The following is a 27,765-nucleotide window of genomic DNA, read 5'->3' on the forward strand; positions in this document are numbered from 1 at the left end:
ATCACTTTGTTTCTTCCTGCTGGTACCCATGTTGTACTTGTTTGGTGTAGAGTCTGTAACTTGACCTTTATATTAAACTGTTAAATTGCTGAGGGGAGGAACATTTTCACGTGCACCATTTCTACCTCAGCGTGCTCTGTGGCATTTCTGGCATTTGACAATATGAGACAATTTCCCTCTCTTCTCCCTGCTAAAATTTTGACTCAAATTATCAACTTTTCAGAAGGCCTTTCCCCTTGGCCACTCAAGCACATAACTCATAACAGCACATGCCCCTGCCAAGTGCAGCCGAAATGCACACACCATTTCTCTCTTCATCTAAATTCTGTAGTCCCCCAAGGAATCTCTCTATCAGTAGCCATAGTAGTCAGAGACAAAATATGTGCAGCATTTTTTGTGCTTTGGGTACTTTTTTTTTTAAAGGTCTTCATATGTACAGATGGTCCCTGATTCATGATGCTTGGACTTCTCTTGCTACAAAAGCAATGTGCACACAGTGTAAATCACACTTCAAGTTTAAAACCTTGTGTTGTTGTGCATTTGAGGCTAGACTGTGTTATATTAGTGAAGCAGTTCTCAACCTGTGGGTCATGAACCCTTGTGTGTGTGTGAAGGGGGGTGTTCAAATGACCCTTTCACAATGGGTCCCATATCAGTTACCATGCACATCAGATATTTACATTACAATTTGTAACAGTAGAAACATGACAGTTATGAAGTAGAAACCAAAATAATTTTATGGTCGTGCGTCACCACCACATGTGTATTAAAGGACTGATGCATTAGGAAGTTTGAGACCCACTCTATTAGCGACTTCCAATGAGTACTGATGAGTGAGACATTTCCTCAAAGAACCAAAATAAATAAAATGAAATGCAAATGTGAACTTTCATTTGGGCTAGGCATATGCCATCTGATCCTCTTTAGTGACAATGGGCAGTGGCAGTAGGACTGCTCCCGGTTATCCATAGGAGCATGAAGGGAAACAATGATTCTCTACAGTGGATGGGATTGCTAAACCAGGGTGTATGGAAGTTCTGAATACAAGATATTTGCAGTAGACAGCAGACTCCTGAGGATGTAAAGCCCATTTGGAAGAGGAGGCAAAGCTATTATAACATACCTAGGAAGGTGGCACTATTATTACATATTATTATGTATTATTAGTTGAGGCTCAGAGAGGTGAAATAATAATAGCCATAACTAACACTTCAATGTCTACTGTGCACCACGCAGTAGTAAGCACTTATTGAAGAAGAAAAAGTTAGGGACAGACTTCTTTGGGTATTCAGTTTATACCATCTGGAGAGGCAATGAAAAGTGTAGGGGAATTTACTTGTAGAGCTGAGGACATGGGCACAGTGGGCTTTAGAGAAGTGAGCCAGGTTGTGAGACGAAACAAACCAGCAGGCATGGAGCATTCATGGGCTCTGCCAGGGATAAGCAGTAACTCCTCAGTCCATTCTATGACCTCCTATAGAGCCTGGAAGAACACGAGGGAGAAAGAAAGAAAGAGAAAGAGGAAGAGAGGGAAAGGAATGAAGGAGGAAGGAAGGATAGATGGATGGAAAGAAGTAAGAAAGGAAGGACCAAACCTCTATCTGTCTAAACAAATGTTGGTCCCACACTGAATCATCTTACTAGCTATTTTCAGAGGAGTTTAAACCATTGGTAATGTACATAAAGTGCAACAGAAGAGACTGGTGAAATAAGGTTTCCTTGACATGTGTTGACCAGCCGGAAGTTTGTGAAGTAGTGGAGTTAGCATTTCCTGATTCATGTAGAAACTTTTCTCTTGTTATTCCCTGAACCATTTGACCTAACAACTATTAGGTAGCACTTACATCATGTTTAGTATTATTAGCAAATCAGGGTTGATTTAAAGTATCTATGATAATATGAAAATTCTGGGGAAGTTTATGTAGGAAACTTGAGTATCTGAGGATTTAGGTCTCCAAGGAGGATTAGTTGCTAGAACAGAGTTCACTGTTCTCTTTGCTTATTGCAATAGATTGTTTTTGAATGCTCATAAAACAAATGAACAGATTTCAAGATGGACCGTTTATAGCAGATACAAATATTTCTTTTTTTACTTTGAAAATAGTAAGATTTGGGAGGGGAGAATTAGTGACTGGTCTACAGAACAAATTCCAGGACAGTCGGGGCTATACCGAGAAACCTTGTCTAGAAAGAATAAAAGAATAACCTCTTTTTCATCAGTAAATGGCTACCCACTTAAATGGGCCACACTTCCATTATATCAGAGGTCAGCTCTGAAAAAGATATTTTGTGAACAAGGATGTGCTTGAAAACAAGCTCAGTGGAAATGATTCAAGATGCAATGACTTTTGTTTGCTTTGTGGCTACCAATCAAGCTGCGCTCAAGACAGCAATCAACCTTCCTTGTGCCATGACCCTTTAGTACAGTTTCTCAGGTTGTGGTGACCACAACCATAAAGTTATTTTGTTGCTACTTAATAATTGTAATTTTGCTAATGTTATGAATCATAATGTCAATATCTGTGTTTTCCGATGGTCTTAGGTGACCCCCAGGAAAAGGTTTTTTGACCTCAGAGGTCGCAACCCCCAGGCTGAGAAGCACTGATTTAGGAATTTCCTTCAATCATAGCGGTGAGCTTGCATAGCTGTATCTTCATTAAACATGGCCCTACATAGCTGTATCTTCATTAAACATGGTCCTACTATTGCCACCAAGGCAGCAGGTATCTAATACCAATAAATACATTTAGTAGGGAGTTTTGGCCCAGTATATGATTGGAAGTAGCCCTTATATTGTACATGTAGTCTCTTTTTCCATTTATTAAGTTATATCGCAAATTCATGGTAACCTTATGCAAAAAGAGATTCCTTCTTATCTCAACATTACTAAAATATTTTGTACAAATCTGGCTGTGTTGTTGCCCTTAGCTTGCGGACTTGACCCTGGAGCTGAGCTGCTAATTTAAAGGGAAAAACAGATGCAGGCTCCCAAGAGACATCAAGGGGAAAATACACTTCTAATGTCAAACTAGCCCTGAGCCCCACTAATGTGAATTAAATGGAGGAAAGTGGGGCTAGAAATTGAAAACTATCTCCAAACACATATTTTTAAGTACATTTTTTTCTTTGAAAATAATTATACATAGTGGTTAGTGGTGGCTCAGTGGGGTTCCCTCACAGATATTCTAATTCTCTTATGTTGAGTATGGTAGATGGACTTTGAAAGGAATTGAAACAGCTGGATTACATCCTATACACTGTTTTCTTCTAGACATGAGATGGCAAGCAGAGGGTGGTGGGAATAAAGTCCTTCTCTGAAAGGGCCTTTTGAAAGGAAAGGGGAGCCTATATTGGAAAGTTTCCCATCAGGGGTGGGGAGCGGGTGACACAGCACAAGAAAGGCAAGGAAGAGAAGAGCCTCAGTTGAGGAAAGCCAGGCAAGAATTCCTAGAGGGCACGTGGTCAGGGTCAGGTCACCTGGGAATCACAGCCCCACTGGCTTAACTGGGAGGCTAGAAGGGGAAATACTCTGAAGAATAAACACACCAAAGCAGAGAACTGTAAACCAGTGGTCAAACTAATACCACAAATGCAGCATGGGGCTGGGATTCTGATGAGAACCAAAGTTAAAACTGATCCTGGTGGCATTTCTTAGGCAGCTGGTTGCGCTTTGTCGACTGCAGCATCAAGCCCAGTGCTGGGAGGATGCAAGGAGATCTAGTGCTGGCAAGCTCCATATCAGCCCCATTCCTGCCTCTCACCCAGGACCAGATGTGTTTTGGAACTCTAAAGATTGTTTATTTTTAGAGCAATAACATATTGCCTGTACCATAGGTCAGGCAATTCCGGGTTACATTTGCCATGCTTAATATATGTGAATTCAGGATCTGTAATAAGTGTATTGATAGTTCTCAATTTATAACTCTCTAAGACAGGTGTGATTGTCTACCCTATAATCCCAGTACCCAGGAGATTGAAACAGGAAGACTGTTATGAGTTCAAGGCCAGCTTGGGCTACTTATGAGTTTGAGGTTAGCCTGACCTACTGATTGAGGCCTCATATCAACAAAACTCCACAAAACTTAATGCCTAACTTATGATTTTTTACCTTTAGGATAGTGTGAAGGTTGAACATATTCAATAGAGGTATATTTTTCATTTTAAATTCTATCTTTCTGGGGCAGTCCCTATGTAGTCTGAAACTCTTATGACTCTGAACAGTAGTGGTAAACCACAGCTGTCAGTTAGTCCCATGGTCACAATGGGTGCTCTACAGTGTACTATGTCACTAAGTTGGGATGGTCTACAGCTTAGAATAGTAAATCCAGCTTTGACTTACACTTTGAACTGGCCACGGATTTATCAGGACAACTTGTCCTAAGTGGAGGGGCATCTATATTGAATTTCTAGTCTGACTAGACCTCTGATTTGTAGTGGAAGTCAAAGCAAATTTTTGGGTTTGAGTCTTTTTCTGTGTTTGAGTGTTGCTTTCCTCACAGGACTGTTATGCCAATCACATAGATCATGGGAGGGAAGCACTTTACAATGTTCTCAACATTGGACAGATGAATATATCTTTGGTCACATTTTAGAATAATATGAGCTGCCAGCCTAAAGGATGCTTCTAATGATAATGCTGCAAAGTTAGGGGCATAGGCTTTGCTTTATAATCAGATGGAGAGACCTAGTGTTCAAATGACAGCCTCTTTGCAGAATGACCTTGAACAAGTTACTTAATGTCTCTGGCCTTCTGATTCCCAATCTGCAAAATGAGGATTATAAAGCAACCCATATCTTAGTGTCATTTTGAAGATTAAGAAAGTTAATTCAGTTGCCAGAAAACTAAGAAACAAGTATTTTTATTATGGATTATGAGCATTAAATGAACCCTTCACTCAATAAAGGGTAGTCCAAGTCATGCTTAGACATAATTTGTATGTATCATGTTTGCTTCCATTATCAGTCCCTCTGTACATTCTGTGAACATGTCTTGTTATGCTAATTATTGGCTTTGAATTCTGGAAAGGAGTTTGATGGTGGTGGCAGAAGACAAAAAAGATGGTGAGGTACAAGAATGCTATTGTATTGGAAAAGTACATCCAGTTGGAGTCAGGACACTCCTTATTCTCGTCAGAGCCTATGAAAACCCTCTAATAATTGAATTCTTGAATGGAAACTGGATTGTTATGTAAGATACATCATAGAGGATGGACAATCAGTTTCTAGATAACAAAGAGAAATTTAGTTGTGAGAGACTGGGAAATCAGGCCAGCAGAAAGGATGGCTTGACAAACTGAAGTATTTCAGGGCTGCTTCTAAAGCTGGGACGAAGTATCGTACGAATAGGTTTTTCGACGGCTTCTGTTTCTTGGAACTCTTCCCTCACTTTTCTTTAACAAATCTAAGCATTCACCACTTTATAAAAAAAAGCAACTTGCATGGTGGCTTTCACTGGGTCATCTTTCCAGAATTACAACACAGCAATGGACTGTGGCTTCTTGTGTGTTTAAAATGCAACCCAGGAGCAGTATGAGCTTTGCTGTTCTGTCCTCACAGCCATCCTGCTCACTTTTCCACCTTTTCAGTCATAGTCTCCTTCTCTGGTACAGATAGGAGGGATTTTTAAAGCTTGAAAGACTTCTAAGAAGTCATTTTCCAGTTTGGAGATGTGGCTGAGGAGGAGGGTTTTTACTTAGTATGCACAAAGCCTGGATTCCAGTCCTCAGGACTGAAAAAAAGAAAACTTTCTGCTTGCTTTATGTCTAGCTATACCAAAAGCAGTTAGTTACCTTAAGCAAGCAACCTTTAGTAAGAACCTACATCACCTAGAGCCTATAGTACCCTAACAGGGACACAGTCATCATGACTCATGGTGGCTGGAATCCAATTCCTGAAGCAGAATCCTAACATTGTAACAATCAGACTCCCGTCTCCCAGGATGGGATTCCTTGGGAGGAACAGAGCTACTTGGAAGCCAGGAAACTTTCTAACTAATGATTGAAACAGGAAGGTAAACTCACAAGAGCTTATTGTTCCTGTAGCTGAAAGAGAACAAAATTATATGGAATTCCATGAGATTGATCATTTCTGCTGAGTATGGGGGACCACTAGGACCTTGGTGACTTGATTTTTTTTTTTCAAGAGAAAACAAAGTATCATAACCCATGTCCTTTTCCTTTCTTCTAGGGATCAGCTTTATGGTGGGCTTCCCCACTGACCTTCCTCCTTCCCCTTTCCCCTGCAGGACTGGTGAACTCTTGGATGCTGGGCTAATGCTCTACCATTCGCTCTATCCCCCAGCCTAATGGTGAGCCTTAACTAGTAGTGGATTACCGAGAACTGTACTGTGGGCCAGATGTTTTACAATGATTCATTCCTCTAATTCTTAATTTTCCCAATGATGACTCCAAGAGGACACATTATTTTAGTGTCACTGATGAAGAAATTGTGACAGAATCATGTGGCTTTTCTAAGTAATAAGAACCAGGTCTGTAAACCAAAGTCGGCCTCATCACACCATTACTATTGATTATAAGAGCCTGTGCTCATTTCATTACAACCCAAGGTTTCTTTTGTATTAGGGTGGCAGAGTATCACAAGAGAAAATGTGGCCTACAACATCAAAAATATACTTGTTTTCTGGTAACATGATAACAACCATAACAACTATACTATACAGTCTCTAGTGTGTAGGCTCTGAGTGGGACAGATCTGAAATTAAACTCTGGCTTTGTCCCTTCTTAACAGTATGCTTGACAAATTCTTTTACAATTTCATGTCTTAGTCTCCTTATTTGTATAATTGTCTTAGAGTTGCTGTATGAGAGTCTACATATGAAAGTTCCTAAGATCCTGCCTGGTTGCCTGGCACATAGTAAATTCTTTCAAATTGGCAGTTGAAGTATTTTCAGAACAAATAGAATATAGTTCTGTGCCTGGCACACAGTGAGTGTCCAATCATCTGCATTTGTCTTTTTTTTTTTTTTTTTTGTTAGTGTTTGCTTTTCTCTGGCCATGGGTTGCTGAGGAAAGACTGAAGTATATTTATAGTAGAGATGTACAGATCAGGATGCTAATGGTAGTTTGGGCTGGGAAGGGGATTGGAGTGGGGGACCTACTGTGGAACAAGCTGTTGAATGTTTTGAGCTTAACCTATATAAGATAGAGTATGGTACGTATGGAAGGACAGATTCTTCAGCTTCAATTTTATGATTTTGTTTAATCTTTAAAATCCCTGTCTTTGTGTGGCACATGAGTGGACTCTGACTCCATCTTGAAAGATGTGAACATTTCAGAAACATTCCAGTGTATGCTGATGTCGGCATTCCCTAAGTTCCTGTAGCAACTGCAGAACAAATGAGCGTGTTATTTTTGTTCCTAGTTGTGCTTGGTTGGTTTCCCTAATGAGACTCTAAATTTCTTTAGGCTGAGATGCCTTCTATCCTCTCCTGTCTGGAAGAACTTTACTGGTATTGAATAATAAAGAGGGTCAGGAGGGTAGCTGAGTGGTAGAGCATGTGTGGCAAGCAGGCTGAGGGGCTTGATGCACAGCACCCAAACAAACATTGAAAGGGTGCATGTTTATTTGTGATATGTATGTAAGTGTGCTTCTGTGTCTTGGGGGGGTCACCTGCAATAAAGGGAGAGTCTGTTTGAGAAGTAAGGTCTTTCTGAAATAAATACAGTGATTTAATTAACTGACAAGGAAAAGGCTAGGAAAAGATAAAAGGGGGCAAGATGGAAAAATGGTAGGACACTAGAGAAGGGAGCCTTCTGTGGGGGAGGAGATGTTCTTCTTAATTATCTACATACAAAGAGCAAGATGAAAATTCCCACTGCTGTAGAGGCAAATCTTTGGGTGATATTTATGCTGATGACCATCTTTTCCTCATGTCTTTGTGGAAGTCAGCCTTTTAATTTCAAGACAAATTACCAAATTGCTTCACAAACAGCTCAGTTCTTGCCAGTGTCTGAGAAGAGATAGAAAGTTTTTTTTCCTTCTAAGCTCTCCTTTATCCAAATGGGATACTTCCTGTAAGAGATAACAATGGCCTTCAAATTAATTCGTAGCTTTCGTGCAAAAGGAATTAAAGACAAGTAAGTCTACAAGGGAGTTAAGATCGAGCAATGGAAGGGAGTGAGTGAATTTTCTCCGAAGTTATCTTTGTTTCTGCAGAATGTAACACTGAGTTGAATTTGTTTCAGATGAATATCAAAGGTGTTTATATAACTTCTCTGTACCATCCAGAGTTCCTTGGCATTTGCCCCTCGCTTGATTGATGTTGTCTTCTGTGACTCTGAGGATGAAATAAAAGACGGAGAAGCTGTACCTGACAAAACTCAGAATTCCTGGGCTTCTTTGAGGTATTGTATTCCCCTCTCCCACTTAGCTTACAGCCCAGATAATTTCTTTGGTACATTATGTCAGTCTTAACGATATTTCTTCATTGGCATGTCATTGTGTTCAAAGGCTTGAGAAACTTACTTTAATGTTGGTCTGTGGGTTCCATCTACATGAGCCCTATATCAATGAAATGGCGACCACCTATGCATCATGATCAGGTTAGTGTATCAGAAGTCTCACTTTTTAGAGTATGGTAAATAGATTGGCCAAGTGAATGAGAGTGAGGCAATCAAGCAACTGGAGGCAGGAAGACTGAGTAGAAGTTTCTTGACTGGGGCTCAAAAGAAGGGATATGAAAGCAACATTTGGAGATAGAAATGACAATAGTTTGCAGTCAGTAGTATGAAGAAGTGAAAAATGAGTTGAAGAGATGATGCATCTGTTAATAAATGATATGGGGGGATCTGAGATCAGGAAGGCTGAGTTTCAGATTGATATGGATGGCTTCATCTCAGTTATGATGACCTGTTGTCCTGACTAAAGTGAGACTTAGAGAAAAATAGGATTGAGTTAGTCATGGAAGCTGAGTACGTGTTAGATTTGAGATATCTCCAGACAGTGTCCAGCAGGTGGAGGGGTGTATAGATGTGGTGTGTAGGTAGAAGGTCAGAAATGAAGTTTGAGAGTTCCTTGCATAGAGATGCTAGTTGAGACCCCAGATCTGGGTATGATAATTATGGGGAATTGTATAATAGGACATTGTAGCTACCCCAAACCCTTTGTGAAATAAAAAATGGTGCAAAGGAATGAATAAAATAAGGGAAAGCATAAATGGAAAAACAAGCAGTAAGGTGGAGTTTGAGGAATGCTTATCTAGACAGAGAACAAAGGGGTAATAGAAAATATGAGAGCAGAAGAAGGGCAGTCAGGGAGGGAAGATATCAGCAGGAGAGGAGCAAAGCATTGGGATAGGGGAGTGGGACAAGCCATTCAGCAAAAACAATGCATCAAATGAAACCCATCACTTTGTGTACTAACTTAAAATGCTAATTTAAAAAATCTGATGCTGAGGCAGAAGAAATCAGGGGTAGAATGCTATCCTAAGTTTCTGTGTTTTGGGTTTAACCACAAACACCACAAAAACAAAAACAAAAACAAAAACAAAAAAAAAACAAAACAAAAACCAAAAAACATACAAACAAAAAAACCAACCAAAAAAAAAAAAAAAAAACAAAAAAACAAAAAACCCAGGGAACAATGTGTTAGAATATGATTGAGGATTAGTGACAGGTTGTTGTGATTAAGAAAATAATATTCCAACCAGGTGGCGGCGGCACACTCAGGAGTCAAAAGCAGGCAGACCTCTGTGAGATCGAGGCCAGCCTGGTCTACAGAGCAAGTTCCAGGACAAGCTCCAAAGTTATACAGAGAAACGCTCTCGAAAACACACACACAAAAATAATATTCTGTAGCTGGGAATGATGACATATTCCTATAATCATAAAAATCAGGCTGGGACAAGAAGATGTGAAGTTCAAGAGTATCTTCAGCTACACAGTAAATTGAAGCCAGTTTAGGCTACATGAGACCTTATCTCAAAAAATGTAAAAGCAGTTGGGAGGCAAAGGAAGGTGCATCTCTGAGTTCAAGACGTGCCTGGCCTACAAAGTGAGTTCCAAGACAGCCAGGGCTACACAGAAAAATCCTGTCTTGAAAAACCAACCAACCAACCAACCAACCAACCAACCAACCAACCAACCAACCAACCAACCAAACACACATGAAAAGAATCAGTGTATTCAGGAGCTTTACCAAACCACATAGAAGAAAAGATACAGACATCTCAGTGGTTAAATAGAACAGAGACCCAGAGTCCTTGGTATTCATTCATCTGGTTGAACCTGAAATGTGAACATTGCAGAAAAAAAAAAAAGAATAAAAGAGAGAGGGAGGCTCTGAAATGTGTCCCTGAGACTTTACTATGTCATCTTAATGTGGGCCTGTGGTTTCTGGAAGATGTTCCTTTGCTATGGTCACAGAGAACAAATACAAACAAACTGAGCTGAATTGGGATAAGGATTAGGAAAAAAACCCCTCAGATCTCTTGTCCAGTTGCATCATATTTTGAAGGCTTCATAAATTCCTTGTTATTTTCTTGGGCATCTTCCTACTGGTCTGTGGTAAAGCCCAATAAATCAGTCAATAGTTGAAGAGGTTAATGAAAGAAACCATATGTTTACTTAAAAAGTGAATATCTAAAAAACATTTCTAAACCAAGTGGGGATTTGAAACAAATTATCAGTCTTTTATCACTAAGAGTCCATGAAACCATTAGATATGGATGACTGCTCAGGTCAGGCTCTGGTCTGTTTTTTTTTTTTTTTTTTTTTTTTTTTTTTTATCATCTTGTTCCTTCTGGGTCACCAGAAAACTTCAATATCCTATAATAAGTCAAGGCTGTGCACAGCAGACCGCCCACTTCCTTACAGTGTGACTGATATGCTAACTTCACAGGGTTCATAGAGTCTACAAATCCTAGAACTTAGCCTTGTAAAAAGTATAGAACCCCCTTTACTGCAATTCTAGTCTATCAGTTATCTTGCTTCTTAACTACAAATTGTGCATCCAAGCTCTAGCTAAGTCTTATGTTCATGGGAACACTTCCTTCCATATCTGTTAGAAAGTTATTACAAAGTACAAATGTCTTTGAAAAAGTACAGATCATGTGACTGGGCAGGACAGAAATGTAATTCTAGGTTGAGTGTTGCAAAAAAAAAAAATATATATATATATATATATATCCCTTGGTTTCTTGAGGTATATCATAACCATAACTACTTCCTGTGTCGCGATACAAATATGGCTGGGTGCAGTGGAACTGCATACAGTCGTCTTCCTGCAGCAGTGGGGTAAGATGGGAGTTATATTCTTGCATTTTCTATGATTCGGAAAGCAGACTGAAACTGCAGACTTGTGGACGGAGGTAAAAAACAGATAAAAATTGTGGGAGTTCAGGGCAAGAAGGAGTATGAAACTTAATTTATTTTTAATGAAAAGTGACTGCAAGTTAGTCAAAGCCTAAGTAGACTTAAACTAAGGAACGTTCTCAAGCTTGGGAACTCAAATTAAGGCCTACTTAGCCTACTTAAGAATTAAGTCAAACTGTACTTAATGTGTAGGTATCAAAGTTTAAAGTTTAGTTACCTTGTTTAGTTATAAATGGGTTCCAAACCATAGTTAAGACTTTAAAAGGTCACAGGGTGAACCTAGACCTCCAGCATAATTAAAATATATTTAAGTTTTATTAATCTGTATAAAGATATGTATTTATTTAAAATTGTTTAGCCAGGTGTAATTTCATATACTTCTGCAATTCCAACTTCTAGGAGGCTGACAGGGTAAGAATGCTGGTGTTTGAGTCCCATCTAGGATACATAGAAAGTACCAGTCAGCCAGGGCTACATAGCAAGATTCTATTTAAAAAAAGAGAGAGAAGTTCTCAAATAGTAGTTCAGTGGTAAATTATTTGCCTAATATATAGAAGACTCTGGATTCCATCTCCAGTACTGTAAAGAAGAGGGGGGTGGTGGTCAGGCAGGGTGGCACACACCTTTAATCTCAGCTCTTGGGGCAGGGGCAGGGACAGGCAGAGCTGAGTTTGAGTCTGGTTTAAGTAGTGAGTTCTCCTCTAGAATGGGCTACATAATGAAACCCTTTCTCAAAACCAAAAGCAAATAAACAAACAAACAAACAAAAGTAAAACAAAAAACCTGAGCAGGGGCAGTGGCATGCAGGAGGCAGATAGTTTTTTTTTTTTTTTTGTGGGTTTGAATCTGGTCTACATACCACATTCTAGTCCAGCCAGAACTACATAGTGAAATTTTGATTACCCCCCACCCCCACAAAAAACCCCTCAAAACCAGCTCCCCCACCAAACAACAAAAAGAGCAAATATGGTAGCACATAGTATTAATCTCAGCACCCAGGAGACCGAGGGAGCCGCAGAAGCAGAGAAGAGAGATCTGAGTTTGAGCCTGATCTATCCAGTGAGTTCTTGTTCACTCTTGGCTCCATGCAAAAACCCTGTCTCCAAAAGCAAATAAAATCTGAAAAAAGCAAATCGTAGAGTTTAGGTTTAGGTTTCAAAATTAGTTTAGATTTATTCAGTGCCAGTACCACAGAAGCCTTAGCCAGTGCCTGTTAGCTGTCCAGTTAAGCCCTTTCTAGAGCTTTAATGTAATTAATCTCTGTCATGTAGTTAAATCTCAGCAAGTTCATAAACATAATCATAGCTTAGTTAAGACTTGGCTAAACCCAAGTTGATCAAGTTATAATAGAGTCTAGTTAAGGTGTAGGTGGAATCTCAGCTTAGTTAAGGGCCAGATCATGTTTTTGATAATTGTCTTATTTTTAAGTGTGTGTGTGTGTGTGTGTGTGTGTGTGTGTGTGTGTGTGTGTGTGTGTAGATATGTGTGCATGAATGCAGAGGCCATAGCTAAAGTCACAGACAATTGTGAGCCATCTGTTGTGAATGCTAGGCACCCAAATTGGGTCCTTTCTAACAGCACAAAGCAATGTTAAGCTCAAGCTGTCGCTCCAGCCACTGACTTTAATATATCTTAGTAACACTTGGACATTCTTTGCAGGCTTATGTGTTATCATAGCCTTAAACAGACTCTAATAATTTAGTAGGTCAAGGTCATGCCTAGAATTCAATTAGACTTGATTGTATCATAACCAGGTTTAGGCTTTGATTAGTATTAACAGAGCTAATCACTGCTGTTAATAAAATTCCTGTTAAGCACTAATAAGGGCTTATGCCTCATCAGGCTGGTCAGAGCCCAGCTAAACTCTAGCTAATATCTAAGTCTATTTTAGCCTCATTCAGAGCCCAGTTGAGCTCCATCAGTGTCCAATACTAGTTCCACCCATAGTACAGTCAAATCTTTACAATGTCATGCTTGGTTAAACTCTAATTAGAGTCTAAGACTATGTTGGGTTTAGTAAGAGCCTTGTTGCTTCTAGCCAGGTGGTAAGTGTAGTCAAGTGAGTCCATTTAAACCCTTGTTAGGGTCTAAGATTAATTAATCTGAAGTTCAGAGTACTTACATCCTAGTAGTGATAAAAACATTGTTTAGTTCTATTAGATGTGGTTAAGTGTCAGCAAAGGCCTCAGATTAGTTAATATATAGTAAAATCTAGTTGAAGTCTAGGCAGGGCCTAAGCCTATATAAGTATTATTGATCAGAGCCCAAAGAATATCTAGCTAGTACCTAACTCTTGTTTGGGTTATATATCACAGTTAAGCCCGGGGCAGGATCTAAGCCTTATTTAGGTATATATAGAGACTTGTTAAACTCTATGCAGGAATAAGGTTGGCTCCGGTTTATTAATATCTTAGTTAAGACATAGATAGCTTGGGCTTCAGCCTCATTCCGATATAATTAAGTCTAACTTTGGCCTTTAGACTAGTTAAAGGTTGCTTGGAACACATCTAGGATCTAGCTAGTGCAAAGGTTTCATTTAATCCTAGTTAGAGCCTAGTTCAGATCTTCCCAGGATCAAATCACATTTTAGATACTGTTAAAACCTAACTAGTTCAGGTTTAGTTAGAATGAACATAAGCTTTTTTTTTTTTTTTGAGTATATAAGGGTAATTTAGATTTAGCAAGAGCTCAGAAAAACCATCTCCCAGGGAGTAAACCTATAAGTGTTATTCATAGTTTAACTAAAGAGTTACAAATTCATTAACGTAGTTTAGTTCAAGTGTCAATTAGAGACCTATTTAGAACTTAGCTCATATTTAAGCCTAGTTTAACATAATTAGACAACAGTTATGACATAGGGCCTTTATTTTGTTTAGTTTAAGTCAGATAAGCCCCCAACAAAGCCTAATGCCTGGTTAATTTCTAGTTTTAACTGAAGTATGTCCTATTCAAGTCATAGAAATCACATGGTGTTATTGAACTTACTTTAGACTTAACCAGGTTATAGGTGTAGCGATAGTTTAATTAAGCTCGGTGAATTCCTAGGCAGAGCCTTAGTGTAGTTACACACTTGATTTTGTTGAAAGCCTCGCTAATAACTGAGGCCGGGTTAAGTCCTGGTTAAGCTCTACTGAGAGACCAAACTTGGATCAGGCCGAGTCACCTCAGTTAAGACCTAGGCAGAACATTTCTTTACTTAAGTACTAGTTAGCTTGGTTAAAATCCTGTCAACTCCATTAAAGCACAGTCAATGGCAGAGCCTCAGCACAGTTGAGATCTGTCAGAGTCCTGTTCGGGTATAGTCAAAGCCTCATTCCAGTTAAAAGCAATCTAGTTTGATTTAAGACTCACTTAAATTAAAGTTTATTTGTCAACTTTTGGCATAGTCGAGTCTTGGGTAACTCCAAATAAAGACAGCATCTAGTTTAGTTCCAGACTAGGCATAGTGAAGGATTATTCATGGCCTACATTTAGTTTATGTGTGGTCAAATCCTAGTGGGGCTCGCATAATTGGAGATTGGTTAAAGACTAAATCTTAAGTTTTAGACAGAAACTATTTATGGCAGGGCCCACACCCATGACTATCATGAAGATATGGTCAGAACACAGTTAAGTCCTTTGCAAATCTTTTTTAAGGTACGCCCAAGGCTTAAGATGACTTGAAGATTATCCATCTTGATAAAGGCCTCTCTGAGTTACGGTTAAATTGTAACATTATTCCTGCCCAGCTAAAGCCTCAGCACCCAAGTTAAAGCCTAGCCAAGGCTAAAGCCCAGTTAATACCTCCATGGGGACTGAAGCTAAAGTCTAGTTTGAACCTCAGTTTCTTTGTTTTCATGATTTATACATACATACATACATACATATATATACATATATTATTTTTTTCTTACTTAACATATCGATCCCAGTTCCCTCTCCCTCCCTCCCATGTCCCCTGACCCCCCCTTCCACCCCATTCCTCCCACACTCAACAGGGAGGGTGATGCCTTCCAGGAGGGATCATCAAAATCTGTCAAGTCATTTGGAGTAGGGACTAGCCTCCCCCCCCCACCTCTAGGCTAAGGGAGTATCAGAGTATCCCTCCATGGGGAACGTGCTCCCAAAGTCCTTTTGTGCACCAGGGAGACATCCTGGTTCCACTGTCAGAGGTCCCTTAGACTGCCCAGGCCTTCTAACTGAGACCCACATTCAGGGGGGTCTGAGTTGGTCCAATGCTGATTTCCCAGCTCAGTTTCTGTGAAGCCTTGTCACAGTCTTGCTAGAATATAGCAAGGGCCTAAAACCATTTCAAGGGCCAGTTAAGTAAGTTAAGGTCTAGCAGGCCCCTGAGGGTCTAGTCAGCACAGGAACCCAGTAAAACCATCATTGGTTCAGTTAGGACCCAATCAGGCTCAGCAGAAGCTTAGTCAGCATTCAATTTAGGTCTGCTCAGAACCTAAGACATTTAAAGCACTAGCCAGCCCTATTAAAGTTTGACTAGGATGTAAACATAGAGTAGGCCTATTCAGAACCCACTTTAATCCCACCCAGGTCTAAATCTCAGTTGAGATCTTGTGAAAACCTTGTCAGGCCCTAGCTGGGCTATAAATCTAGAGAAGGTGTGGGGATCTTTCTGGAATAGACACTCTGACACCAATGGGAGTGGAAGAGAGGAGCTGTCTTCGCCGGTGAACTGGAGCCAGGATAGTTCCAGAACAGCCTCCGTGCCAGGTCCAGTTTGCGTTCTCATCTTATACTCTAAAGCCACAAGGTGGGGTGAGCAAGCAATTGGTATTTTACAGAAGTTTACGTGGCAGTCAGCCTTTTGTTCTTAAGGGCATATTTTGCAGCTGACAGGTAGAAGCTTTTGTGGCCAGCTTGTTAAGGGCAACAATGCATTGTTTCAGGTCAGTATGTTCTGGATAGCAAGTGAAATCGTGCTTGGAAGTGAGTGGTACAAATTGTCCTTTAAGTAAATCCAATAATTGGTCTTTTCTTCCTTATTCTACTTCGTTTCCTCTTCCTCCTTACCTTCACAATACCTTATGAATCTATCTTGAAGAAATGGGTTGGTACGCCTGGTGTGTTTTTTATAGTTTTTATTACTTTCCACTTCTGATGAACCTGGCTGGACAGGGAGTTCATAAGTAAAGTCCTAATAGAAACCTAGCATTATTATTTTAAGAGGCCCTATTAGCGGAGCCAGCCAGGGTCACCATGTTGTCCATCTTGTACTTCATTGGCTCTCATTTGTACATCTAGCCTTAAGCCTTTCTAATAATTTTTTTGGCATTTTCTCATATGATCCCCGACTGAGTAGCATAAAAACCACGGTCCTCATTTAAAGTCATGCATGTGCCTCCCTTTTCAGTGGTAATCAAATCAAATCTTCTATGGTTTTGGAGGGTTATCACTGTCAGCGAATCAATCTGATTTTGAACAGTGACCCTGCTTTAGGTAAGTCTTCTTTGAGTTGAGTAGAAAGCTGGCTATGTTGCACTGGTCAGAGCCTTTCCCAGAAGGACAGATAAAAGGACCGGAGTTCTCTTACTTTTTGAATCTAAGGGATGGAAGCATTGCTGAACCTTGCTTCCTGGGAACACATCTAAGTAAGGGGTCGAGAATACCCATATGCAATTGTCTCATGCATAGCAGACATATATATCCTAGGGATTAGAAAGTATGTACCATTAGGAGCTCCTGCTCTATTAACTAGTCTGGTATAGCCTGTTTCTATTATTTATTTATTTGTTTTGGTTTTTCAAGACAAGGGTTTCTCTGTGTAACTCTGGCTGTCCTGGAACTCTCTGCAGACCAGACTGGCCTCGCATTTATAGATCTACCAGCTTCTGCCTCCTGAGTGCTGGGGTGTGTACTACCACTGCCTGAGCCCTTTGCATTTCCCGAAAATTGGGCTTCTCCTATGACCTGAACAAGTGGTTCAGTTGAACATGTCCCATTTGTGTTGTTAGCTGGGCTTTGGTAAGTCATTCCTACTCCAGTCTCGGTAACCTGGCCTGCCCCCAATCATATGCAGCACTCCTGATCTAGAAATGGGTCTGTAAGGTAAAGTAGCTCATCGCTGGCATTTACTGTAGCCAGCATTTTGAGAAGGGGCGTATCAGGATGGGATTAGTTGCCTTTGTCTTATTTACCTTTGTCCTGTTTACAGATCAGTTCAAGGGCCATGTGGGGGCCCAAGGGCTCAGAGTCTGAACTTTATTAACCCCTTACCATCACACTGACTGGTGTAATAACCAACCATAGAGTCCTCATGGGGGTTCTTATGCCTATACCAGACTAACCCATTCTGAGGTCATGGTTTTCCACACAAAGGGCTTTTCTATAGTCAGTTTCTGTGCTATTCCTCCCAGGTTTTCCCACCTAAGTGTCTTTATAGCTTTAACTACTTGTTCCTTCATGGGAGTCCCCTTCCAGGCCTTGTGAAGTTAAGGTATAGCTAAGCCTAAACCCAGGTTAAGTCCCAATAGAGCCCAGTTAGCCTGGTCATGTCTGGTTAACATCCATTCATTTTATTTTTAATTTCTTGCCAATATATAAACCAGAGAGAAAAGGCTTACCCAGAATCTTATTTCAGATACAAAGAGTTTGAGCCCGTGTGGTAGTTTTTACTTTTCTTTTTTGCCAAGAGCTAATCTTAGTTAAATACTAATTGGAGGCTAGTTAAGGCCTAGCAAGAGTCCAAGAACAGTAAAGGCCTACTCAGGGATAAGGTAAGGTTAAACTAGGACCTATGTCTGCTAATGGCCAGTTACATCCCATTCATGGTCTCAAGTAAAGTTAAGGGTTAGTGATGACTAACATGCTCAAATTATTCCAGGTTGCTCAAGATTTTAAGATTAAATGACAAAAAACCTGAATCCTGTAAAAGTTTTAATTCCTGGAAAACCATGTTGGTTGGCCACCCCAAATGAGTTTGTTTTACTTTTGCCTTGAACTTCGTGACTTACAAAAACTTCTCAAAAATTATCTCACTTGATGATTATAGCACCCAGTGAGACAGATGCCCTCACCATCCTCAGTATAGACGACAAGCACACATTTACAGAGAGTTAATTTTTTTCCTTAACAAATGTCAGAGAGAGAATGTTTAAATCTGTATCTGAACTAAAGCCACACACTTTCTGTTTTACCTAAATAGATAGGGTATCTTCCCACGATTAAAAATTGTCTCAATTAAAAGCAGTTATGATTGGCTAAAGTGTTATCATCATATTTATTTCTGATAAGGACTAAGAGTCATGGTAAGCTTAAGAGAACAGTTAAGGCCAGGAAACATTTAGGTTTGAACCTAAGTCAATCTGTTTCCAGTATCTGTCTTAGAAACAATGTCTCTGTTCTCCACCCTTCCTTATTCCCCAGTGTCAAAGACTATACAAATTTATGTGACTGAGGCAGTCATGCCTTCATGGCTCAATGATGTCAGCAGCTACATATTATTAGAAGTCTATCAAGCACTTATCAGTTTGTATTTATATTGACACTTTTGACTTTTATATATGAACCTTGGCTGTTTCACCACGGTCATCATAGCTGACATGGCAGTAGATTTAATTTTCAGGCATTTGATTTATTGTGGTTTGAAAAGGGACATAGAAGACAAATCTGGCCTACTTCAGTAATTTTTGGGACAGTTACTGTATGCCTTCCTGTGTAGTAACATTCTGTGTACCAAGAAAAAGATCCAGGCATTCTTCTTTGATACTGTGAATTTAGCTGCCAGAAGGTACTAAAGACTTGGCTTGCCTTTTCCTGGCTGTGCCATTTCTATCACCCCCTGTGAGCTTACCAGGGGTGACAGGCATTTCTATTAAAAAAAGTCTGTACATAAATATAGCTGTATCTTCCACTATGTTATCCTGAGGACAAAATAGTTGCCACCCCTGCAGAATGCAGCAGCTTCTGGATTCAATGCTAATGGTAGCAGTATGCCGAGCATGAAGTATCCTGTTCTCCTCCTGCCAAGTAAATACCAGTTTTCCCCTTTTGTGGTGCACTGAAAGGACAGTTTCCACTCTTCTTGTGTGGCAGTGGCAATGGTAAAAGCTTTCAGCACAAGCAATTAGTGGCACAGTGGAAGAGGCCATTGGGATTTACTTTAGGTCACAGTTACTTACTTGTACTGTAATTTTCTCGTTTGTGTTATTATGTCCCTGTAGAGAACTGTTTGTTGTAATGTATCAATGCAAAAAGAAGGCAGACTGGCTTGGAAGAAACAATGGATTCATTCCACTGGATAGCCTGAATACTCAAATCGTATTTTTGTTCTTGGCAACAATGACAATGGGAATCCTAGTCTCGGATAGTCACTTGGCAGTTTTCTGTATGGGTCTATAGATGATTTTATGGTTTGATTCCCATGTATTAGTATGTATCTGTCCTAAAAAGAAATTTGGAAGACTTTTCCTCAAGGATTAGGGACTTTATTGGAAGCTATGGAAAGAGCAGAAATTCAGGTTCTAGTTTATAGCACTTTCTAGTTATATACCTTGGATCATTTGGCTTGTGAGGATTTTGATTTTCTTAAACACATAGCGGAGATATAGCCCCCATGTTGCCCTATTGACTTCATAGTAGCTTGAAGATCCAATGTGATGCAATGTGAATATGTTTGGGTTTCCACTCCCTCCATTGTGCAATACAAATCTTTTTCAGACAGGACTATTGTAGGTTAATATATGTGAATGTGCTTGAGGATATGGTTTCCAGAAGGGAGAAACAATAAAACCCTAGGATGAGGTATTGAACGGAGTTATGGAATCATATATTGAAGCCACTAAAACCAGAAAGGTGCATTCTTTGGCAGATAGTGTGAACACATTTTCAGGCATAGAGGAGGACTGTATTATTTCTGATCATTCCTGTTGGGAAAATGGATGAATGTGCCCTCTCTTAGCCAGCTGGCATTTGCAGAAAGAGAAAGAAGGCCAGAACTGAGGGGCTCAATCTTGCACTTGAAGCTCAGAACAAAACCCAGGCCTGGATGCTGAGAGGCATCGTGTTTCTTCATCTTTTTAAAAAGTGAGCCACATAGGAAGATTTGAAAGTCTGGGTTAGTTTTGGTGAATTCATTGTAGACATATGGTAAGAAGCCTTCAGTATCAAGAGAGTGCATTCCCCTTGCATCTTTATCAAAGCCTGAAGTCAGCTAGTTTTAGTTATGAGATTAACTGTATCTCTATTACTTTCTTCAAGGTCTTTGCAGAACCTGCAGCCAACTTCTCTCTCACCTTCCAGGAGTCACTAGAACTAGCCAGGGTGCACCACACATTACTTCCTGGGTCTGGAATTCCCCTAGCACCACTATACAGCTGGCATTTATAAAGCACTTACTCTACACTGGGCACCATTCTGAACTCATTCATGAGGTAACTCGTGTAGTTTTCCTGCTACTCTACAAATCAGGAAAGTAAGACAAACATAGCTTGGAAACGTTCCACTTAGTAAAGTTAGGATGAAAATATAACTCTGTGTGGCCCGGTACACGACCCTTTTAGTGACATTTTGGTGTCTCTCCTAAAGAGACTATTTTTTGCCATCAAAATCCTCCACAGCTTTTCTTTTTCCCTCTCAGAAAGCTGGGGAAACATGAGGAACAGAGCCTCTTTTTCCTATCACCCTCAGTTGTGCTTTCCTTTCCATGACTTTCGGCCTTTTCTTCTGCTCTTGCTACTATGTAAAGGCCTCCCCCAAATGGAAACATTATACCTTCTTTTGTGCTCTTTGGGAACTCATATCAGCTAGGCTTCAGGGAGAAGCCCGTTTATGCCTCCCCCTCCCCTGCAAGCCAAGATAGAGTATCTGGCCCCACAGTTGAACTGCATTCTGAAAAACTATGTGCCTGTCCAAGAAAATAACTAAGAGACATTTTCAAAGTATCGTTTCCCAGCACTGATGAAGTTGTTTTTGCTGAAGAGTAAGCAAGAGTCTAAGACCGTCTCTACAGCAAGGAAGAAATCAGAAAGTGGAGAAACTTGCTTTAAATCGACTATAAGGGCATTCATTCTATTCCCTTAGTTTGGTTTCCATTTCGAATTTTTCATGTATTTTTTTTTTCCAAGAAGGGGCCATGTTTAGCTCTTCAGTTCCACGATTCACATTTCTTTCCCTTTTTCTTTTTCTTTTCCTTTGTTTCTTTTTCTTCTTTCTTTCTTTCTTTCTTTTTTCTTTTCTCTTTTGGTTTTTTTTCAGACAGGGTTTCTCTGTGTTGCTTTGGAGCTTGTCCTGGAACTTGCTCTGAAGCCCAGACTGGCCACAGAGATCCACCTGCCTCTGCCTCCCGAGTGCTGGGATCAAAGGCATGTGCACCACCACCGCCTGGCCTTCCCTTTTTCTTAAGAAATTAAAGATAGTCTGTGGACATTTCAAATGCATGCAGTTTTTGTAAAGACAACAATTTCCATCCTTAAAAAAAGGGGGGGGGGATAAGCAGTGGTGTGTTTAGGAAGAGTCCCAGTGAGGGCCCAGTGATGAAGGTATAGCAGAGACCAGGGGCCTCGAACCAGACCAATGAATGGCACTTTGTTATGAATGCCTGCATGTAAAAATGTGTGGATGAAGGGCACAGGACTTCTTGATGTTTCCCTGGAGGTGGAGGGGACAAAGAGAAGTTACACGTTTTTTAAAATAACAATTTCTTATTAATTGTAGTGCATTTTGAACTTATTTACCCTTTCAACTTCTCCCCTTACCACATTCCAAAGCCTCTTATCCTTTCCCACCCAACTTTGAGATTATTTATTTACTTTTCTTCTTCCCCTACTGAGTGCAGAGTGTGTTGCACAAAACCTGTGTTGACTTCAGATAAAAATCCCAGTACAGAGGGGCAGGGAAGTGTAATCCCACCAGCAGTTGAGGAGCCATTAGCAAAAGTTGTTTGTTTAAGCATTTAGATTAAATGCTTGAATCCAAATTGCACTGCAGCACGACAGAAGGGGGCACACACACAGAAAAAAAAAATCTCTTTTGTGAATATGAAATTGGCACCTGTACTCACTCCCATATAACTACCTCGGTCCCCTTTGGATGGGAAGTAATTTACCTTGCCTGATGTGGGGACGCTTATCAACTATGAGCATAGGCCCAGTAGGTGTGGATTCCTTTGCTCCTTTTCTGTCCCATTGTTAGATACTTATTGCCAGATTTCCAGTTGGAAGCAGTGCCAAAAAACGGGCTAAGACTTTCAATTAGAAGAAAACGGTGGATTTTTTGTTAGTCATGCTGATGAAAAATGAGACAGAGTTGCAAAGATTCGAGTTATCAGTTAGATATTCTAGCCCTTTTTATTCTAGCTCGCCCAGCTACTTATGAGAGGCAGACTAGTCACGTTGCATCAATTAAAAACTGTCTGGCAATCAGGACTTCTTGCCTTTGCATTGACATGAAGTAGAGATCCACACTAGGCAAAGGGAGCCCTCTCTGAATATCTATGCTTAATTGCCTTACCATTAATGACAGGCTGATCAAACAATGTTGACAACACTCATCGTTGTTCTAAACTTTATCTAAATGGAATTATGAGATATATATATATATATATACATATATATATATATATATATATATTATACTTTTATACTTCTTGTTCCTTTGCCATTCTTTTACATGTAATCTGGTAGATATTCACACTCTGTAGTTTGGTTAGATAGTAAAACTACAGGATCATGTGATAGAGGTAGACTTAGCTTTACTAGATATTGTCCAGTTTTCCAAAGAAGTTTTACAAACCAGCACTTTCACCTGCAATGTATATGAGTTCCAGTGGCTCCAATGTTCTCTTTCTTATCATCAGTTCTTTCAGATGTACCCATTCTGCTGGGGTTTGATATCTCATTGTGGATCGAATTTGCATTTCTCTGATGAGTAATAGTGACAAATGCCTATTTGTATACTTGTAGGTCATATAAATATCCTCTTCTATGGACTAATAGTTAATTTGTTTTGCCTTGCTTTTGACAATTACGTTGTCTTGTTCTTATTGATTTATAGACATTTAAAATATATGAATAAAGTAGGTATAAACTTTCTATTGGGAATACTTTCTGAATATTTTTAAAAACCCTATTAAGGTGTCTTTTGATTGACAAAATCACCTATTTTAATGAAAATAACAATTAGCTAATTTGGGGCACATGTGGTAAATCTTTATTTTCATAAGATCATGAAGGTTTTCTCTTATGATTTCAGCTACATATCTGTTTTATCTTTCAGATTTAGCTCTATCATGCATTTTAAAGTTGTTTTTGGTATTTGATGTATGGTCATGGTTCCATTGGTTTGTCTTTCTGTGTACCAGTACTATATAGCCTTAAAGATTGTAGCCATAAATTTAGCCTTGATATTTTAATTTTTTGTTTATATTAACATCTAATATTGCACATATTCATAGTATATGTCATAGTATTTCTGTATTCACATACAACATTCGCTAATAGAATCAGGGTAATTAACATGCTCTGATTGGCATTTTGAATTCCTATCTTCTAGTTACTCAGAAAATATACAGTTTATTATCGTGAACTTACTGTGTCATAGAAATTCAGAACATATTCCTCCTATTTAACTTTGTTTGGTACCCATTATCTGACCTCCCTTTATCCTCTTTTCCTGTGGCCCTTCCCAGTTTCCAGTAGTCAGTATACTGCATTCAAATCGAGAAATTTTAGCTTCCACATATGAGAGAAAATGTGCAATGTTTGTTTATCTTTCTATGCTTCAGGCTTGATATCTGGTAATATACATCTTCTAGTGTTGTTCTTTATGAGGCCTAGTTCTTTATATATGCTTATATGTTTTAGAAGGATTTTGCCTGAAGTGTTCTTCAAAAGTAGTGTCGAGATTATTGATTCACTGGCCTCTTCTGTGTCCCACTAACTTCAAAATCTAGGTGCTTTTTTGAGGAGACCAGCAGCGTGTTTTTTGGCAATACCCATCCTTGTTGAGAGAACTTCCTGCCCAGGGACCAGCCTAGAAGTTAACTAATTACAGGTAAGAAAAACTAGTCCTGCACACTTCAAATTCCATTCCATGATGCAGTTACTAACAGTTATGCTGACATTTCTCATTCCTTGGTAGAGACTTTCAACCTTTGGACTAACTTTATCTTCAACCTGTGCCCAGAATTAGCAAATGCCACAGAAAATGCCTGCTACCATCAGCTCACATTAGGAAGCCCTCTGCATTTTTTTCCTTGTTTCCACTCCTTTCTGGTATACTTAAACCTACTGATTTTGTAATTTCTTTCTTTTCTTTTCTCTGTGTTTTTTTTTTTTTTAGTTGTTGCAGGAGCATCTGCAGCCTATTTGAAAGCGGAACTCCAGAAACCATTTTCTAGCTGTAATCCTTTTGTCCATCTGAACTCTATTACAGGTGAGTAGCTCTCAATAGTTTGGATAAATTCAGCACATCAGAAGAGAGGGAGCAAATGGACACATCTGTGAACCTCCTTGAAACAATATATAGTGATGTGAACCCCGTAGGAAATTTATGCACTTCTCTCCATCAGTTTGTGTTAGACACATTCAATTCAGAATTTAGCCAGTTTCTAAGGATATCAAGTGTAAGGAACATTCTCACTTCTATTCCTGTTTAGGAGAATGAAATATCATCTCTGTGCCCATTAAAGTTAATATAGACACCCAAATGCATCTTCTTTGACATGGGTCTTTGGAAGTAATTTCTAGGCTGACTTCTACTCTCCACTATGTGACTGGCTATAAGTAAGATAGGTAATACATATGATTCTCAATTTTCCCAATCGTAACTTCATATAGTTATTTTATTGTAAATATAAGACATTAAAAGGTAACATTGGTTTCCTGGTGCTTTATATGTAATAGTACTTCCTTCTACAAATTGAGGATTTATTACTATATTGTGGACATGCCATCTCAGCTAACATATCCTTTTCAGGTAGGAGACTGTGTATTTTTGGTTACTTTAGGAAGGGTGATATACAGTAAAAAACACACTAGTGATCAATGAGATCCAGCAACTTCATATTCTTATATAACCTAAACCTCCGTAAAATACAACCATTAACACCACTCTATCCAGTTCACTTATGATTCTCTTAATTACTTCTCATTTCCCTAGATATAATTATTCTTTTATTTTTGCACCATAGATTTTCTAGCATTCTATAAGAATAATATATATTCTTTTATGTCTATTTTTTCACTAAGTATATTATTTTATATTAATACATATCTCTATTAGCAGTGCACTTATTTTATAATTATGGTTAGTGTCTTACGGTGTCAATATTCAACAGTTGTCTAAAGTTTGGCAATTGACACAATCCTCAAATATCATCAACAAGTCCTGTAACACCACCAGCGTCATGCCGTAATTGGTCACCATCATAATCAAATTAACATCCCAATTTCTCATGTAAATCAATGAAGAAACTATTGTCAGCTCTACAGGATTCATCATCAAGAGACAATTTGCTATAGCTTTTCAGTAATATTTTATCTATTGAGAAGACCACCAAGATGTGGAATCAGTGTCAGTTCATCTAATAGTTGATAGACTTAATGATTACGTAGCCTAATTATTAAGAACAAATGAAGAGCTTTTCCAATTTATTGCACAGTAACATCTGTCCTGAGGATGCAGCACAATTGGAAACTTTAGTGAATTAATAACTAAAGGGACCAATGCATTTAGCAGTTCAGATATAAATTGCAATGAGGCAATGATGCTAATATAAACAGTTAAAGACTGAGTGATGGTACATCCTTTCTCAATGGAGATGTTCAGGAGGGATATGCAGATAATTACTTATGCTCATTTTATTCTGAAATCCCTGAGTAAAAATAAATGTCATGAGAAATCCAAAGGAAAAGAGAGAGGCAATAGATGGACAATTCTTGGTAGCTATATCTTATAGCTATAACCTGCAGTATGGATAAAAGTTCAAGGATGCTAATCATTGTATTTGTCTTTTCCATTATTAGATCTGATGTGCTGTGTTGTCTTGGATGTGACAATCTGGTGGTGATTATAATAGTAATCCACTACTGGTACAGTCATTTTGTAAGAGATTAACCAATAGCAGCAAAAAGTTCTTAGTTCCACTGGACTCATTCCACACTTGATCACCATCATAATCACAATACCTGCTTCATTTTCTCCACCAGGCCAACAGGAGGACCATTAATCAGTTCCACTAGATCCACTGTTATCAAGAACTCATTTGCTTTTAGTAATATTTTATCTCTTCAGAAGAAGGTTGAGCCATGGAGCCTGTGTCAATCCCTGCACTAGTTGCTGGACTTATTGATTGTGTAGCCCAGTTAATAAGAATAGCTGAGGAGCTGTTGCACTACATGTCACAGGAAGAAGTTCTTTCTGCACAACAGGATGGTGCAGCAGAAGAGGAGGCGGCAGTTGTTCCCCCTCCTGAGGAAGACACCCTACCAGATCTTGCTGATATTTCTGATTTAGAATCAATACTTTCAGTGGGAGATGATGAAGACCTAGTCCTTGACTTGGATGAAGCTATGATAGATATGAATGACATCTATGAGGATATACTCCCTGCAATAAAGGATGATACAGAAAGTGAGTAAGATTCAGCATGTGAAAACCATCACTTTTCTATTTCAAATAATTTTTATTTCCTAAGCTTTAGCAATGAGTGTTTTGCTTTTCTTCTTTTACATATTTTCATTATTAAAAATTTGTTGAATAGGTAAGCCTTGATTTCTTTTTGGCCAAATCATTTTTTCTAATTTTTTAATTCAAAGGCTGATGTTAGTTATGTAGTTCTTCTTTTCCTTGTACTATTATGATTCTTCATAAGACCAAATCATAGCAAAGAAAAGAATATACCTGAGAATAGAGTGAAGAACTGATGAACCCTACCACAGGCAGATACCCAATGCCATTATTCTGGGATAAATGGAAATTCTAAGGGTAATATTCCGCAGCATGGAATTATAGTACATAATTTCACAAGGACAGTTCAATGTTGAGACATTGCATTTTAAAGAGAAAGGTTTCTATGGCAGAGAAAGGTAAATAATTCTGAAAGTGAAACATCTATCAGGCAATGAAAGTATAGAAACATTTTCCAGATTTACTGGGGCCAAGATATTCCAATGAAAGACTGCTTCCACAAATGCTGACGCATGTTGCAACTTGTTTGCAATATTGTTCTCTGATTGAAACTGAAGCTTGTACTAAAGACCAAAGAAAGAAGTTCTAGAATGGCAAGATAAGGCCCCCAAAAGACTTTATCAACAAAAAGTCAAACAGTTAATTCATCGACCTGGAGAATATGGTCTACAAAAGGAAGTGGACAGTATATATCTTCTTGTGTATAAGTTTAAGACAGATTGAAAGCCTGATGTAGTAGGATGGCTACCAACTTAGAAATATTTGTTATTAAGAGGTAAAATTATAACAAGATGTGGGCTGGTATTGG

The 27,765-nt window shown here is 39.1% G+C and overlaps 1 protein-coding gene and 1 long non-coding RNA gene across 2 annotated transcripts in view; one reads left to right on the plus strand and one right to left on the minus strand.

The window, feature by feature from the left end:
• Positions 1-27,765, minus strand: part of Trpc5 (transient receptor potential cation channel subfamily C member 5) — a 246,973-nt gene that overhangs the window by 55,373 nt on the left and 163,835 nt on the right. The gene's annotated exons all lie outside the window — the stretch shown is intronic.
• Positions 24,249-26,534, plus strand: LOC127217999 (uncharacterized). The gene is made up of 3 exons (XR_007834139.1): positions 24,249-24,320; positions 24,618-24,701; positions 26,477-26,534. It is a non-coding gene; the product is annotated as an uncharacterized LOC127217999 (long non-coding RNA).

The sequence above is a fragment of the Phodopus roborovskii genome, unplaced genomic scaffold (assembly GCF_943737965.1).
Source record: "Phodopus roborovskii unplaced genomic scaffold, PHOROB, whole genome shotgun sequence".
NCBI lineage: Eukaryota > Metazoa > Chordata > Mammalia > Rodentia > Cricetidae > Phodopus > Phodopus roborovskii.